At 43.8% G+C, this 15,860-nt stretch overlaps 1 long non-coding RNA gene across 6 annotated transcripts in view; it reads right to left on the bottom strand.

The window, feature by feature from the left end:
* Positions 1-476: 476 nt before the first annotated feature.
* Positions 477-15,860, bottom strand: part of LOC139060749 (uncharacterized) — a 35,808-nt gene continuing 20,424 nt past the window's right edge. For 3 of the 6 annotated variants that reach the window (XR_011515012.1, XR_011515014.1, XR_011515017.1), the window contains 6 exons: positions 14,511-14,716; positions 14,084-14,145; positions 12,911-13,031; positions 4,011-8,569; positions 2,927-2,986; positions 477-1,136 (listed from right to left, as the gene is read on the bottom strand). This is a non-coding gene — a long non-coding RNA (uncharacterized lncRNA). Of the gene's footprint in view, positions 1,137-2,926; positions 2,987-4,010; positions 8,570-12,910; positions 13,032-13,543; positions 13,604-14,083; positions 14,146-14,510; positions 14,717-14,791; positions 14,970-15,860 lie in introns of all 6 variants that reach the window. The other 3 variants (XR_011515016.1, XR_011515015.1, XR_011515013.1) reach the window with 3 other exon arrangements.

The following is a 15,860-nucleotide window of genomic DNA, read 5'->3' as shown; positions in this document are numbered from 1 at the left end:
GAAAGCTATTTATCTAATCGCACATTCCGTGTCAGAATTGGTAATGTCCTCTCGAGACCATTTCTACAGGAAACTGGGGTACCGCAGGGTGGCGTGCTTAGCTGCACACTTTTTATCATAAAAATGAATTCCTTGCGCTCATCAATACCGCGTAGTATATTTTATTCAGTATATGTTGATGACGTTCAGATTGGATTTAAGTCATGTAATCTCGCTATCTGCGAGCGACAAGTACAGCTTTGTTTAAACAAGGTGTCTAAGTGGGCTGATGAAAATGGCTTCACGCTCAATGTCAGCAAGAGCACCTGTCTTCTTTTCACTCAAAAAAGAGGTCTCATAGCAAATCCTGAAGTCGAACTTCAGGGACAGCACATACCTGTGAGCACAGAACACAAATTTCTAGGCGTTATTTTAGACACGAAATTAACCTTTATTTCACACCTGAAGTACCTCAGAAACAAATGCCTAAAAACCATGAACATTCTTAAAATTTTTCACACACAACGTGGGGTAGTGATAAGAAATGCATCCTGAACCTTTACAAGAGCCTCATTCGAACACGCTTAGATTATGGGGCAATAGTTTATCATTCGGCTAGCCCTAGTGCATTGAAGATGCTGGACCCTGTCCATCACCAAGGTATCCGCCTGGCGACCGGTGCCTTCAGGACAAGTCCTGTGGAGAGTCTTTACGTTGAAGCTAATGAGTGGTCGCTTCATCTTCAGAGGTCGTACTCAAGTTTTATGTATTTTCTGAAGGTAAATGCAAACCGTGAGCATCCCTCTTACGCAAGTGTAAACAACATGACATCTGCAACTTTATTTAATAATCGACCGGCAGTTAGAGAACCCTTCTCACTGCGTGTACGGAAACTCAGTCAAGAAATGGATGTTCCACTTTTTGAAAATCCTCTTATGGCTCCTGTCATGCTATGTCCGCCGTGGCAGTGGCAGCTCATTGAGTGTGATACTTCGTTCGTTGAAATAACGAAGAACGCTCCCCAGGTACAGATCGAAATGCACTTTCTTGAACTTCAGTTGAAGTACTCTTGCCAGGAATTTTACACAGATGCCTCAAAGTCGCATGCCGGCGTTTCGTATGCAGCCATCGGTCCATCATTTTCAGACTCCAACGTCCTGCACCCAGAAACAAGCATATTCACTGCTGAGGCATATGCAGTACTGACAGCTGTTAAACATATCAAAAAAATGAAATTGCAAAAGGCTATTATATTCACAGACTCCCTTAGTGTCGTAAAATCTCTAATGTCACTCCAGAAACGCAAGTCCTGTACTCAATGAGTTATATTCTCTCCTGTGCACAGCATATACATCTAATCAGCACGTCATAATATGTTGGGTACCTGGGCACAGAGACATTAAGGGCAACATGCTTGCAGATGAAATTGCCACATCCATTGCAACGAAAGCTGGCAGCTCTTCCGTAGGTATCCCTGCCTCAGACTTAAAGCCATTTCTACGCAAAAAACTTCGAAGGCATTGGCAACACAAGTGGGACACAGAAACCTCGAATAAACTCCATTTGATCGAGCCACAATTACGAAATTTCCCACCGATAACAAAAATACGGCGAATCGAGGTCCTTTTCTGCCGCCTTCGGATAGGTCATACGTATGGCACGCACTCTTATCTCTTGACCGGTAGCGAACCTCCCATATGCTGTAGATGTGGCAAGACACTAACCGTCCTCCATGTCTTGCTGGAGTGTAGAGAAATGGAAACAGAAAGGAAAAAACACTTCCCTCTAGCCTACCGACAAAACATTCCCTTTCATCCTGCAATGTTGCTTGGTGCTGACCCATTTTTTCATAGAAAGTCAGTTTTTAACTTTCTGGAAGATGTTAATTCATTGCAAGTTATAGGCCGAAGAGATTCGTAGCACAGCATCTTACCAGACGCTGCTTCTGCGATAGTAGCAATTTGTAGAGCACGTGCCTACAGGCCCTTGCACTTAAGGGCCTCTTGAGGCAATAGTGCTATTGGCATTTACATATTTTATTCCATCCCGCCATGAGAACATATCTTTTAAATTCATAGTACACCTTAAAAGTCACTGTGACAATTTTAATAGATATATATTAATTTTACTATTGTTTTAAGGCCCCTATACAGCCAGTTTCCGTTATTATAGCCAAACACGACGCCATTGATCATTACTTGCATCACTGACTCCATTAAAACATTGCCTGGCGCTCTTTGGCCATGAGTGGCCCTTGCGCCATAAAACCCCACATATCATCATCATCAAATGCACTTCTTGGAGCTCTAGTACAAGCACTCATGCACAGAGTTTTACACAGATGCTTCTAAGTCGCATGCCGGGGTGTCCTACACAGCCATTGGCCCATCCTTCTCGGAATCCGGTGTACTGCACCCTGAAACAAGTATACTTACGGCTGAGGCCCATGCACTATTGTCGGCTGTGAAACATCAGAAAATCAAATTTTCAAAAAACAATTTTATTTACAGACTCCTTACGCGTCGTAAAAGCCTTGAAGTCGCACTGTAAACAGAAACCCCGTAATTACTGAGCTCTATTCCATTCTCTGTAGAGCGTATATGTCTAACCAGCATGTCATTATATGCTGGGTGCCTGGACATAGGGGCATTGAGGGAAACGTACTAGCGGACCAGATGGCCACATCCATTTCATTGCATGCAGTTAGTCCTACTGCTTCGGTCCCTGTCACAGACCTGAAGCCTTTCTTAAGAAGAAAACTGCGAAACCACTGGCAACGTATGTGGGACGCAGAAGTAAATAATAAACTGCACGTAATAAAGCCACAGTTAGGTTCTTGGCCCTCCGTAACAAAATCACGGCGAACAGATGTCCTATTCTGTCGCCTCAGAATAGGACACACGTTTGGCACGCATAACTTTCTACCCACTGGAAATAATCCGCCAACCTGTGGTAGATGCGGGGAGAGGCTGACCGTCCTCCACGTCCTCCTGTCGGGCAGCCGAATCTGAAAGAAGGAAACATTTTTCCCTAGCATACCGCCAGCACATCCCCCTACATCCCGTAATGCTACTCGGCCAGAACCTTTATTTGACACCAACGCAGTCCTAAGTTTTCTGAAAGATGTTGTCTTGCATGTTTTTAGCCCCACATGTTCGTAGCGGGTCCTCTGTTCAGAGGATGCCGCTGCGATAGCTCTTTAGTATAGCACATGCCTCTAGGCCCTTGTGTTTCAAGGGCTCGATCTGGCGAGGCAGCAGTGCTCCAAGTAATTTTACCACCCTATATATTTTTTATTTTGCATCATTCTTCTACGATGGATTTTAATGTTCATAGTATTCGTCATTAGTCATCGCCATAATTTTATAGTACATAGATTTTACGCACTTTACTGCGACAACTTTTAGGCCAGTTTACAGCCAAGTCACATCTTCCATGATACATCGTCAACATTACCACTTGTCATGGCGCTCTTTGGCCAAACCTGGCCCTTGCGCCATAAAACATCACACATCATCATCATCATAGGTGTCTTGTACTTTCATTTGCTTGCTTGTATGGACTATTTATGTATGCCGCTCCTGGTAGGGCCTAAATGCTGGCCTCTAGTATATTGAAGTAAATAAATAAATTAACCTTTGCGACTTCATTTCAGCAGTTGCGACAGACCCAACTGCAGATGCACCTGCCGTCTATTCCTCTTGCTCCTCCTCATTTTCGCACTAGCTCATGTGGATGACCAGGACTGCGCCAGAAGAAAGATGCACCACAGGTGGCCCCTCCTCCCCACTGCAGACAAGTGGTTGTGGTCACTTGCAAAGACGTTCAGATGGGCACGCTTATAATGGGGGCAAGTTTGAACCTCTCAAGCTGAAACTGTCTGCCGCAGTCTGTAGTCACCGTTGATAGCACACTAAAACGGCTGATGCAGGTAGACAGACAAGTAAGGGCAACTGTGGTCACCGGGATGTCAGGCGGAGCTGCTTCAGGCTATCGGGTGTACTGATCAATAGAGGCAAGCAAGTACGTACACCTCTAGGATGGTGGCAAAGGTCCAAAAAGTGGAAATTGTCCCTGTGGAGGCTTGGTGTGTAATTGCACCTTGAAACGCTGGCAAGCTGTGCAAGCACGAACCCAGTCACGCACGTCGGCACGTACACGAGCCCACACGTAACGCACACCTGGATTGCAGAGCGGGCGCGTCAAATTAGAAACAGTTCGACGAGGAGAAGGGGCATAGATGTGAGTACAGCTAGCTGAAACATCGCACCAGAGCGTGATGCCATGGTCGGGAAAGAGCACCTGCTCCAGATGGGGGGATGTAAAAGACCGGAGGCGTGGAAGCTCGAGCTCGGATACTAGTGTCAGCATGAGCGAGGACAAGGAGACATCAGTGAGACCTATTGTGGCATTGATGCCAATGCGGCTCAGAGCGTCAGTTGCACTGTTGAGACTGCCTTTGACATAGCGTATGTCAGTCGCGAATTCGGCGAGGAAAGCAAGATGACAGAGTTGTCTAGCTGAGTGGTTAGCAGGGAAGTAATGCATGGTGGAAGCAAGAGACTTGCGGTCAGTCATCATCATCATTAGCCTATTTTATATCCACTGCAGGACAAAGGCCTCTTCCTGTAATCTCCAATTACCCCTGTCCTGCGCCATCTGATTTCACTTGCGCCTGCGAATTTCCTAATTTCATCACGCCATCTAATTTTCTGCCGTCCTCGACTGCTCTTGGCACCCATTCTGTAACTCTGATGGTCCACCGGTTATCTATCCTATGCATTACATGGCCTACCCAGCTCCATCTTTTTCTCTTAATGTCATTTAGAATATCGGCTACACCCGTTTGCTTTCTGATCCAAACCGCTCTCTTCCTGTCTCTTAACGTTACGCCTAGCAATCTTCGTTCCATCGTTATTTGCGCAGTCCTTGTTCGCGAGCTTCTTTGTCAATGTCCAAGTCTCTGCCTCATATGTTAGCACGGGTAGAAGCTTCCAGTCAGGAGCTGACAATGTCTGCCGTATGCGATCCAACCCATGTTTATTCTTCTGTAAATTTTCTTATGATCAGGGTTCCCTGTGATTAATTGACCTAGGTAAACAAACTCCTTCACACACTCTAGAGGCTGACTGGCGATCTTTAACTCTTTTCCTCTTGCCCGGCTATTTATCATTATTTTGTCGTCTGCATATTAATCTTCAACCCCACTCTCATATCTCTCTGTTAAGGTCCTCAATCATTTGTTGTAATTCATCTGCATTGTTGCTGAATAGAACAATGTCATCGGCAAACCGAAGGTTGCGGAGATATTCGCCGTCGATCCTTACTCCTAAGCCTTCCCAGTTTAATAGCTTGAACACTCCTTCCAAGCGAGCAGTGAATAGCATTGGAGAGATTGTGTCTGGCTTTCTGACCCCTTTCCTTATAGGTATCTTATTGCTTATCTTGTGTAGAATTAAGGTAGCTGTGGAACCTCTGTAGATATTTTCCAAGATATTTACGTAAGCGGTCTGTACTTCTTGATTACGTAGTTACGTAAGCGGTCTGTACTCCTTGATTACGTAATGCCTCTATGACTGCTGGTACCTCTACTGAATCAAATGCCTTTTCGTAATATGTGAAAGCCATATAGAGATGCTTATTGTACTGTGTGGATTTCTCGATAACCTGAATAATGTCATGGATGTGATCCATTGTAGAGTATCCCTTCCTGAAGCCAGCCTGTTCCCTCGGTTGACTAAAGTCCAGTGTTGCCCTTATTGTGTTGGACATTATTTTGGTAAATATTTTATATAATACTGGGAGTAAGCTAATGGGCCTATAATTTTTAAATTCTTTAACGTCTCCTTTTTTTGTGGATTAGTATAATGTTTGCATTCTTCCAGCTTTCTGGGACCCTTGCAGCCAATAGGCACTTCTTATAAAGAGCCGCGAGTTTTCCGAGCATTATGTCTCCTCCATCTTTGATTAAATTGACTATTATTCCATCTTATCCTTCTGCTTTTCCTCATTTCATGTGTTGCAAGGCCCTTCTGACCTCATCACTAACTATAGGAGGAGTTTCTGTATCCTGCTCATTATTGTTTCTTATTGAGGTAGCATGACTCCTCCGGGTACTGTACAGGTCAGTATAGAATTCTTCCGCTGCTTTTACTATATCTGCGAGATTGCATATGATAATATCCTGCTTATCTTACAGTGCATACATCTTGGTTTGTCCTATGCCAAGTTTCCTTCTCACTTGGCATGGACATGTTTCTCATATTATAGTTTCGAATATCCCTTATTTTCGCCTTTTTGATCAGTTTTGACAGTTTCGAGAATTCTATCCTATCTCTTGAGTTGGACACTCATTCTTTGTCGCTTCTTTATTGTGTCCTTTGTTACTTGGGAGAGCTTGCCTACTGGTTGCCTTGGTACCTTGCCTCCCACTTCAGTTGCTGCCCCTGAAGCCAGCCTAGTTACGGTTTCATTCATTACCTCTATGTCATCTTCATCTCTCTGTTCTAAGGCTGAATATTTGTTTGCAAGTACCAGCCTGAATTCCTCTGCTTTTACCCTTACTGCCTCTAGGTTGGCCTGTTTCTTCGTGACCAATTTTACTCTTTCTCTCTTCAAATTGAGGTGAATCCTAGCGCTCACTAACCTATGATCACTGCACTTTACCCTACCTATCACTTCTAAATCCTGCACTATGCTGGGAGTGGCAGAAAGTATGAAATCTATTTCGTTTCTTGTTTCTACATTAGGCCTTTTTCAGGTCAAATTTCTGTTGCTACGCTTCCTGAAGAAGTTATTCATTATTCGTAGCTTATTCTTTTCTGCAAGTTCTATCAACATCTCTTCTCTAGTGTTCCTAGAATCAATGCCATAGTTGCCCATTGCTTGTTCACCTGCCGGCTTTTCCCCCACTTTTGCATTGAAGTCACCCATGACTACAGTATACTTAGTTTGCACTTTTCTCATCGCTAATTCAACATCTTCATACAACTGTTCTACTTCATCATTTTGACTGGTGGTTGGAGCGCAGGCTTGTACTATATTTATTCTATATACCTCCTATTTAGCATAATTACTACTGCTACGCTCTCATTAATGCTGTAGAATTCACCAGTGTTGACCACTATGTCCTTATGTATTGGGAATCCTACCCTGTATTGCTTCTTATCTGGGAGACCTCTATAGCAGAGGACATGTCCGTTATTCAGCAGTGTATAAGCCGCACCAGTTCTAATCTCACTAAGGACAGTGATATCCCAAACAGTGAAAGAAGTCCTCAAAGAGTCCTGCCAAGCTAGCTTCACTGGACAGAGTTCGGCAATTAAAGTTGACAAGGTCAGTTTCCATTGGCGGCCTGTCCGGACCCAAAAATTCTTAGCACCCTCTGCGGCGTTACAGGTCTGACCGCCGCCTTGGTCAGGTGCCCCGCAGCTGCTGGGGACTGAGGACCATGGCTTCATTCTAGGACTCATTCGGGAGGTAGTGGCCGAATACTGCACCAGCGAGGCCAATTCCTGTTCTGTTGAGAGAGTACGTGTCTTTGTTGAAGCTTAGTGGGCCTTCCTAATTTGGTTGTAGCTGGATAAGTATAGCCCCACTCGCTCTCGGCGTCCTTTGCCGGCCTCAGGCGTCGCTCCAAGCCTGCAGATGTGCGCTAGAGGAAGTGAATTTTTACCAATATTTTTTTTACTCATGGCTAACAATCTTCATGCAGTATGGGATTTCCCTTTGCTGCACCATCATTTTGACTTACATGAACCATTAAAGGAGACTGTGCAGTGCTACATGTCATCCATGCAACTTCTGCAAACGGTTTACTCAGTGCAGCTATTTTTCTTGACACACAGGCAAAATAATTTTCTTTGAAGTAACTCCCCTGTTACTTTCAGGGACCCTTTGCAAAAGGGATTTAGACCTCCGATAGACATATGCTATTTATTAGCTAGTGCTGCAGGAGAAATGGTAGCACTATTTATACAAAATGTTGATTGTGCTTTTGGAGAGTTCTGAAAAAGAAAAACAGGAATCACTGACTTTAAATTGTAAATACTTCTCTGTAGCATTTTACTGCAAATAATCGTAAAATGGCAACAATGACATTAGTTCCCAGTAGAACTTATGCTTTATGTCGCTGAAGTAAAAAGAATAATTATAGAGCACAACAAACCACTATAAGTATTTGTCATACCTGCTACTGCTTTGGCAATCTTTAGGGCTGAAAAGCCATGCTTGCCCTTCCGACCAAACCAAGAAAATTGTGCAGCAAACTCATCAGTCAAACAGTATCTACGAATTCTTTTGGTCGCCCAGTTTGCATCTTTGCTGCCAAGCTGCATAAATTCACAAACTTGCAGACAGATCATAAAAGGCATGTGGTGGTGGTGGTGGTGGTGATGATGTTGAAGCAGGCGGGGTTAGCCTGGCATACATAGCCGGCAATTGTTCCGCCTGATCCTCCTTCGAGTTGAGATCAGGGGTGTGTCATCAGCTGTCGATGAGCCCCGTGTCTCGCAGGAAGGCTATCAGCAGTCGTTGCGCTCTCTTCCTGAATGCCGCGGGCCCTCCGGGGAAAACGACGTCTTCAAAGGTCCTGCGCGTGAGACCGCTTTTTGTAGGTTGTCGACCATCGCTTTTCTTTCTATGTCAAACTGCGGGCATAACCAAATGAAATGTTCGATGTCGCCAATGTCACCACAGAAAACACTGAGTGGGGAAGCGCGAAGCCCAGTCTTGAATAACCAAGCTGGGGTGTACGCGGAGTCGGTCCTGATGCGGCATAAAAGCGTCGCTTGTTCGCGTGTAAATCACGTGTGTCACGCAGGATTCGTGTGGATTCTTGTTCATCTCTCTAAAGTGAAGGTGTATTGCATCCTTAGGGTTTTGAAAAGCTTTTGGAGCTTTCACTTCTGGGACACATGTCAACGCTAGGCGTGCAAGGGCGTCAGCTTCCTCGTTTCCATCAATTCCTTCGTGTGATGGAATCCACTGAAACATTATGTTAAATCCTTTGCTCGTTAGGTCGTCAATCAGTGCCAGGACTGCCTTGTAAGTTTCTCTAGAGGTAGGCCCCGATGTAATCTCCAGTGGCGTAGCCAGAAATTTCGTTCGTGGGGGGCTCACTTTGCCCCTCGGCCTCCTCCTTACAGAATTAGTCGAGGGATATATATATATATATATATATATATATATATATATATATATATATATATATATATATATATATATATATATATATATATATCATTCAACAACCTTGGTTACATTTTCGTACATATATATATGCAACGACCAGGGGAAAATCTCAATGACGCTGTCCTTTGTTAGAATGTATTGCGCAGGAGCAGCTGCCACCGCTCGTGCATTGCGAGCAATTGCTCCGAAATTATAGTCGCAACAGAGAGCACATGTAAAAAAGCAGGAGTTCTGCAAAATATACGAGGGCGAGTCAAATGAAAGTGAGCCAATGCGAATAAATGATAAACGGGGTACTTTATTTAAAAGTAGTCACCATGAGTATTTAGACACTTGTCCTACTAACGAGTCGCGTGATTCCCGTCTCATAAAACTCCTTGGGTTGCTGCCTCAAAAATCTGTAAATTACTACACGTCATCTTCCGACACGAATCTGGTTCCCTTGAGCAGTTCTTTTTCAAATTTTACCAAATGTGGAAGACGCAAGGAAACAGGTCTGGGCTGCATGAGGAATGTTGCAACGTTTCCCACTTGAACTTTGCCAGTTTTGTATTAACCACATCAGCGACGTAGGATCGGGCAATGTTGTGAAGCAACATGTTCCCAATGCTCAATTTTCCACGTCGTTTGTTCTTGATTGCGACACGCAGCCGATCCGACCTTTCACAATATCTGAAACGATTTAGAGTATCTCCAGGTTTACAAAATTCGATCAATAATGGCCCCTAACGATCTAAAAAGAAGTCAACACTTTTTCGGCAGAAATGACGGCCTTTGTTTTCCTTGGGAGTGGTGAATTCAAATGTTTCCACTGTAAGCTTTGCCGTGGTGTTTCAGGCTAGTAGTAGCGGCACCATGAGTCATCCTCGGTCACAATTGCAAACAAAATGTCGTCACCCTCATCTGGGGTTCTTTGACGTGCACTTAAATCTAAGTACGCGGGTGTTTTCGCATTTCGCCTCCATCGAAATGCAGCCGCCGTGACCGGGATTCGATCCCACGACCTCGTGCTCAGCAGCCCAACACCATAGCCACTGAGCAACCACGGCCTTTTCAATTGTGTTGGGGTTGATTGCACAGTGGCTTTGGCCCGGCCATGGATTGTCTTTGTAACTTTCATGTCCTTCTTTGAACAGTTTGCTACAATGATTCACAGTGGCCAATGAAACGCAATGTTCAACGCATACGGCAGCCATATGGCGAATGATTTCTTTTTGGGAAACATCTTCATTTGTCAAAAACCTCACGACACCAAGCTGCTCAAGTTTTGGAGTGTCCATTATGTCACGTAACCCTGTTCAACCCACTGTATGAGAACATTAAAGAACCTTTAACCTCACCTCTGCATATCACTTGTAAATAAGATGCGTATGTGCTACTCGCATGCCTCGAAAATAATGAAGCGCACCATTATTGCGCGGGGCGGGTTGTCTCACTTTCATTTGACTCGCCTTCGTACATTATAAATGCGAAGATACAATGGAATATACATATGTGAAGATACAGCATGATTCGGGCCAAAAATTGACACTGGAAACAAAGTTCACTGCGCATATACAGAAAACCTCGCAACAAGATGTTTAAATATACGTATAAGTCTCCAATGAATCTACGTACCTAAGAAAAAGTCACTATATATAATGCGTCAAACAAGGCAAATAAACAGGTTGCGCAACCACAGATTCACAGATCACAGCACCCCGCCTCCCTCCACTCCCAAAATGTATCGCGTGCGACAGAAGGAGGCGCGCTTCCTCCCCGCTTTTCTCCCTTGCGCACACAAGCGAACGCGTCGCAATCCGTCGAGTCCCCGCAATGCTGGCGGCGAGCGACTATGCATTGTTTCTTTTTCTCGTCTGCTAGCCAGAAAGCGTCCAAAACTCTGCCAGGTGAAAACGCAGTCGGCCAGAGAAAAACGAACGCGCATCCAAGTGCGCCGCGCGGTTGTCGATGCAGCACGAGAAAAACGCATGCGCTCTGGCTGGATTTGCAGCCCGCGGGTTGCGAGAACAAAAAAAAAAAAGATGAGAAAGAGGCTTAATGTATCCTCGCGAATAAAAGTCTAGGTAGAAAAATAAATAAGAACTTAGTTACAATGGTGGCTTTAGTGTCTTGACATGGATGCTTTGGCGCAGGTGAAAAAAAATTCATATTCTTTTCTGTGACCAGATGGCATAACTGAACCACCACAACGCTTTGTCTCATCGGACCTCGCTGCGTGCTTTGTCAACTTGTCTGATAGTATGTTGATTTGGCTTGTCTCGTTGTATGGCCCGATGTGCGACTTTAGAAAGGTCGATGCACCTTTGGCGTCAAATGTTTACAACAGCATTAAACCCACAAAATTCCGGAATCGAAAATCTAAAGCACGACTTTGGAAATGTCAATGCACCTTTCGCATCAAAATGTTATGAGAACTTTATACCCACAAAGTTTCAGAATTGAAATCCAAGCGCTCGGTAGATTCCGCGGCCTCCACGAGATGCCGAGACGAGCCCGCTCGCCATCAAAACGCCCTTGAAATTTTGTGCTCGGTGGGGCTCCTTGCGTTACGGTATGTGACTCCCGATATATGGGCGTTTCCGCGAAATCCAGCCCGATTTCGCTATGTTCGCGCTAAAATGTCTAAAATGTCTTTTCGAGCATGAATTCAGGACATTCTAGACAAAATCGAGCATGGTTTCCGGCGCCGGGAGTTGTTTTGGTCGGCGGCGCATGACAACACGAAAAAATTTCGGGGGGGGGGGGCTCAAGCTCCATAAGACCCGCCCCTGGCTACACCCTTGGTAATCTCTGCAATGCTGGCTTGGAATCTGTCAGCACCACGACATCTCGTGCAGAAAAGGCCCGTAGTTTCCGCAAAGCCGCGGTGATTGCGGCGTTTTCTACTGTTGTAGAGGAAACTACGCGATCCAGTCGGCCAGACCATGACACATCAAGGGATGGTATGCAGAATGCCGCTGCACAGCTATCTGTTTGTGCGCACACCGAGCCGTCTGTGTACACTTGTAGATGGCTTTTAAACACAGTGCTCAAGTGGTCCAGCACAATAAACTTGGCTTCGGCAGTTGAATTGGTGCGTTTCGCCGGTAGGTGGGATACATTGAGGCTGCAGGTAACGTCCGGAAAAGACCACGGCGGGTGAAGGCGACTTCGTTTAGGCCATTCCAATCTTAAAAATCGGATGGTGTTCAGCGCCGCATGGAAATGTGAGCAAGTTCTTGCTCTTAGCCGCTGGAGAAGCGCCGTGCCTGCGCGTGACTCGCCCAGCCTTAAAGCTGCGCCAGCAAGGCCTGAGATGCCAAGAGGCGGAGTGGAAGAGACTCTGCCTCATTAGTGACTTTCTTGTTTGAAGCCGCCGTTGGAACTCCCATCGCCAAGCGAAGTCCCTTTCTGTGCACTGTCTCCAAGCGTTCGAATTGACTCGATGACGGTGATATCAGAGGGAGCTGATAGAGAATGCGGCTTGTTATCAGTGCAGCGTTCAGTTTAAGCATGGATATAGGATTGGTTCCCCAACGTACACCTGCCAAGCAAAAAGGCATGTGTCAGACCCTTGTACATAGTGTGCAAGGTGTAGAAATAATGAAAGCTATGGGCAAATTCAGCCCCATAAATAATTAAAACATTTGGACTGCAAGCAGCATTCTAGACATCTTGCCTGGAACAAAGCCTAAAACTATGCATTGTTCTTTTGAATATAGCCGTACAAAAATATAAAAAACAATCCATAGCATACTAAAGTGCGGGCGCTTTCTCGTGTCAGCTTTGCGTCAAAATCAAGCAGCTCTTGCAGACAGTTGAAGGGTTGATTAAGCAGCGTATAGTGTTGAGGAGATGCAGCACGTTCTGGAGAACATCTGCAAAAGAAAGAATAATAACTGCACAATACGTAACCTTGGAAGTCACTAGCTGTAGCCAACAATAAGGAAATATATGTATTTGTGCCATTCTGAGATAACCCCTAAATAAGTGATTGTTATACTTATGAACAGTCAATTTGCAAAAGAATTGTAAAAGCCACAATTTTAAATCTGCATGCACTGGTCACTGTTATGTTCAGCAGGTGCACTTTGTGGCTTTTCCACTTCCATTGGTTGATCTGAAAAGCATAATTGTAATAACATAGCATTACAGGATAATCTGAAGGGTCAAAATTGTATGCAAAGGAGTTGGTTTCTGAAATGTTGCCTTCTTTGCTTATATTACCTATAAGCAATGGTTGCAATTGTTCCCACAATGTGACATGGATCTGGCTCTGACTAACAGTGCAGAGAAACTAAACGATTCAGAAACCCTAGCCCTTTCCAGTTATATTTTTGATCAGCTAAATATTGACCTAAATAAAAAGATAGTCTATTGTAGTGCTTGCCTGCATCAACAGAGTAATTATCACGTTCACTCCATGATGAATTTGAAGGTGACAGGAAGCCTGAAATTACAAAAGGTCTTCAATAAGAAAAAAACACATTTTTTTCTGTATAGTTTTCATATGGAAGAGGAACTGAAAGTGAATCTGTCGAAATCAATGCTAAAAATTGCCAGCAAAGTACAAAAATACTGCTAGTATCCTCATTATACTGAGTATAAAATTGTACTTACAAAATCGACATGCCTTTGCCTTTACTATTTGTTTCCCATGTGCTTCCATACCAAATACGCCTCTACCATCTGGCATCTATACTAAAACCACCTCATTCAGGAAGTTAAATCAGTACAAAATTGTGTTGTTAATTTTGTTTATTGATTATCACTTGCTTCTACAGGAAAAATTATGCCCAGCTTGAATCACAAGTTTTAAAACAACCTTATGTAGACCATGGGTCCAGACTTCTTTGTGCAAAGAGAGGATAGTTTGAATACAAACAAATAGTGACTTCATAGCATGGCAGAAAAATATGTGCTAACATACCTGTTCTTGGTATTTTCCCTCCCTGCTGGTAGCTCCACTTGACACTTGACTTGAAGCCAGGCCTAAATATGACATGCATACTACACATTCCATCATATGCAAGTGAGTACAGTGTACAGTCAGATCCTATGCTTTTAAAATTTTGTGTCTATTACAGATCTCTGATAATTGAACTGATTCTTTCTAAATCATCGAGCTATGATAGTGCTTTTACAATAGTGATATAGATGTTTCCACTTCTATTACACTTGGTGGTAACATATTATAGCTTGAGCATTTTAGGAAGGATAAGTGCCTGTCATGCAAGCATCACATCAGTGCATTTCACCGCAAAAAATGCAGAAAGCTATAAGCAAAGCACAGGAGGCCATACAAGAGAAAAAAACACAGGTGGATCTGGTAGGCAATAATGATAACATCAAATTACCTTGTGAAAAATTTTTCGGAATGGCGTGGAGGGTTAGTGGATATCTCCTTGCAGTGGCCTATGCTGTCCCGCTCGCATTAGATTTAGAGTCTGTCCAGTTCGGTGGTGGCCTTTGGCATCGCTTCCTTGGAACCGCTTCGGGGTCACTGCCCAGGTCGGAGTGGAACTAGGTACGATTCAGATTTTTCGTGCACGATCATAAGTACCTGTACAAAAGATAAATAAGGACAAATATTCGTATGCTTTGCATGACTAGCCAGCTTGCTGAAACATGCACCTACCAAACAGTCATTTGGCAGCAATGTCAAAGCATTTCCATGCTGCCTGCAGAGGAACCATTCTGTTGGCTTTTTCAGCCTTTACATGGTCAGGCCAGCGGCACTGCCTATCCAACACCCATGAAACTGACACACCTTCGATTTCTTTAGACTTCACAAAGTCAACAATGACATAGCTCATCTAAAGTAGAAAGAAATAAAATGCACTATCAACATCCGAAGATTTTATCAGGTTTCTATACATGGGCCAAAATATTTGTACCTTAGTATCTGGGAGTAATATGCATGCAAGGATTCTACATATTAGTGCACTTTTAAATGAACAAGCAAAAGTAAGATTTTCTCCTATTTAGAGGAGCTCAGACAAACCTTGTCTTGCTTTCTCTGAAGAACAGCCCATACTGCATACACAATATGTTTAAGATGCGTAACGAACTACAGCTAGACATATTTTGGCAACTGACTAGAAGGCTTGCCCTAAAGATGCTAAACTCGGTCTCGGACATCACATTCAAGCAGTTGAACATAAATGCAGACATTAAAATGATTGTGAAACACACCAACCATATATAGGCCATGTATTAACTCAGAGAAAAAAATCCTTGTGACAAATGGATCACTTAACATTCACTGTCAGACAATTTTCCTTTGGAATATGCAAAGTACCCAACCAAAAATGCTTGTTATGAACACATAGTCAGTACCCTACTGGGAATACATATGTGAGCAAAGAAAAATGCTCATGTTAAACAGAAGCCAGCAAATAAAAACCAGAACATGGCACGAAGCCTAAAGCTCTAGTGCACAGCTTAAAGCATTGGGCTATCAAAACGCTACATCAGAATTGAACTTTCCACGCTGCATACACAGGCCTTTTTACAACTCTCAGCTTCAAAGTATTGATGCAGACTATTCACATAGATCCACTGTAACAAAACTCTTAATGATTAATTGAGCAGAGTACAGCTCGCAACACAGACCTTCGGGTATGCCTGATGTATTGTACTCCTTACAGTTTTTCAATAAAGCTGAAGTATCTTGCAGTTATATTAGGTTACGTACCAAGTGTGCA

The sequence above is a fragment of the Dermacentor albipictus genome, chromosome 6 (assembly GCF_038994185.2).
Source record: "Dermacentor albipictus isolate Rhodes 1998 colony chromosome 6, USDA_Dalb.pri_finalv2, whole genome shotgun sequence".
Classification (NCBI taxonomy): Eukaryota; Metazoa; Arthropoda; class Arachnida; order Ixodida; family Ixodidae; genus Dermacentor; species Dermacentor albipictus.
The sequence above is the reverse complement of the archived record's forward strand: the minus strand, read 5'-3'. Positions and strand labels throughout refer to the sequence as shown.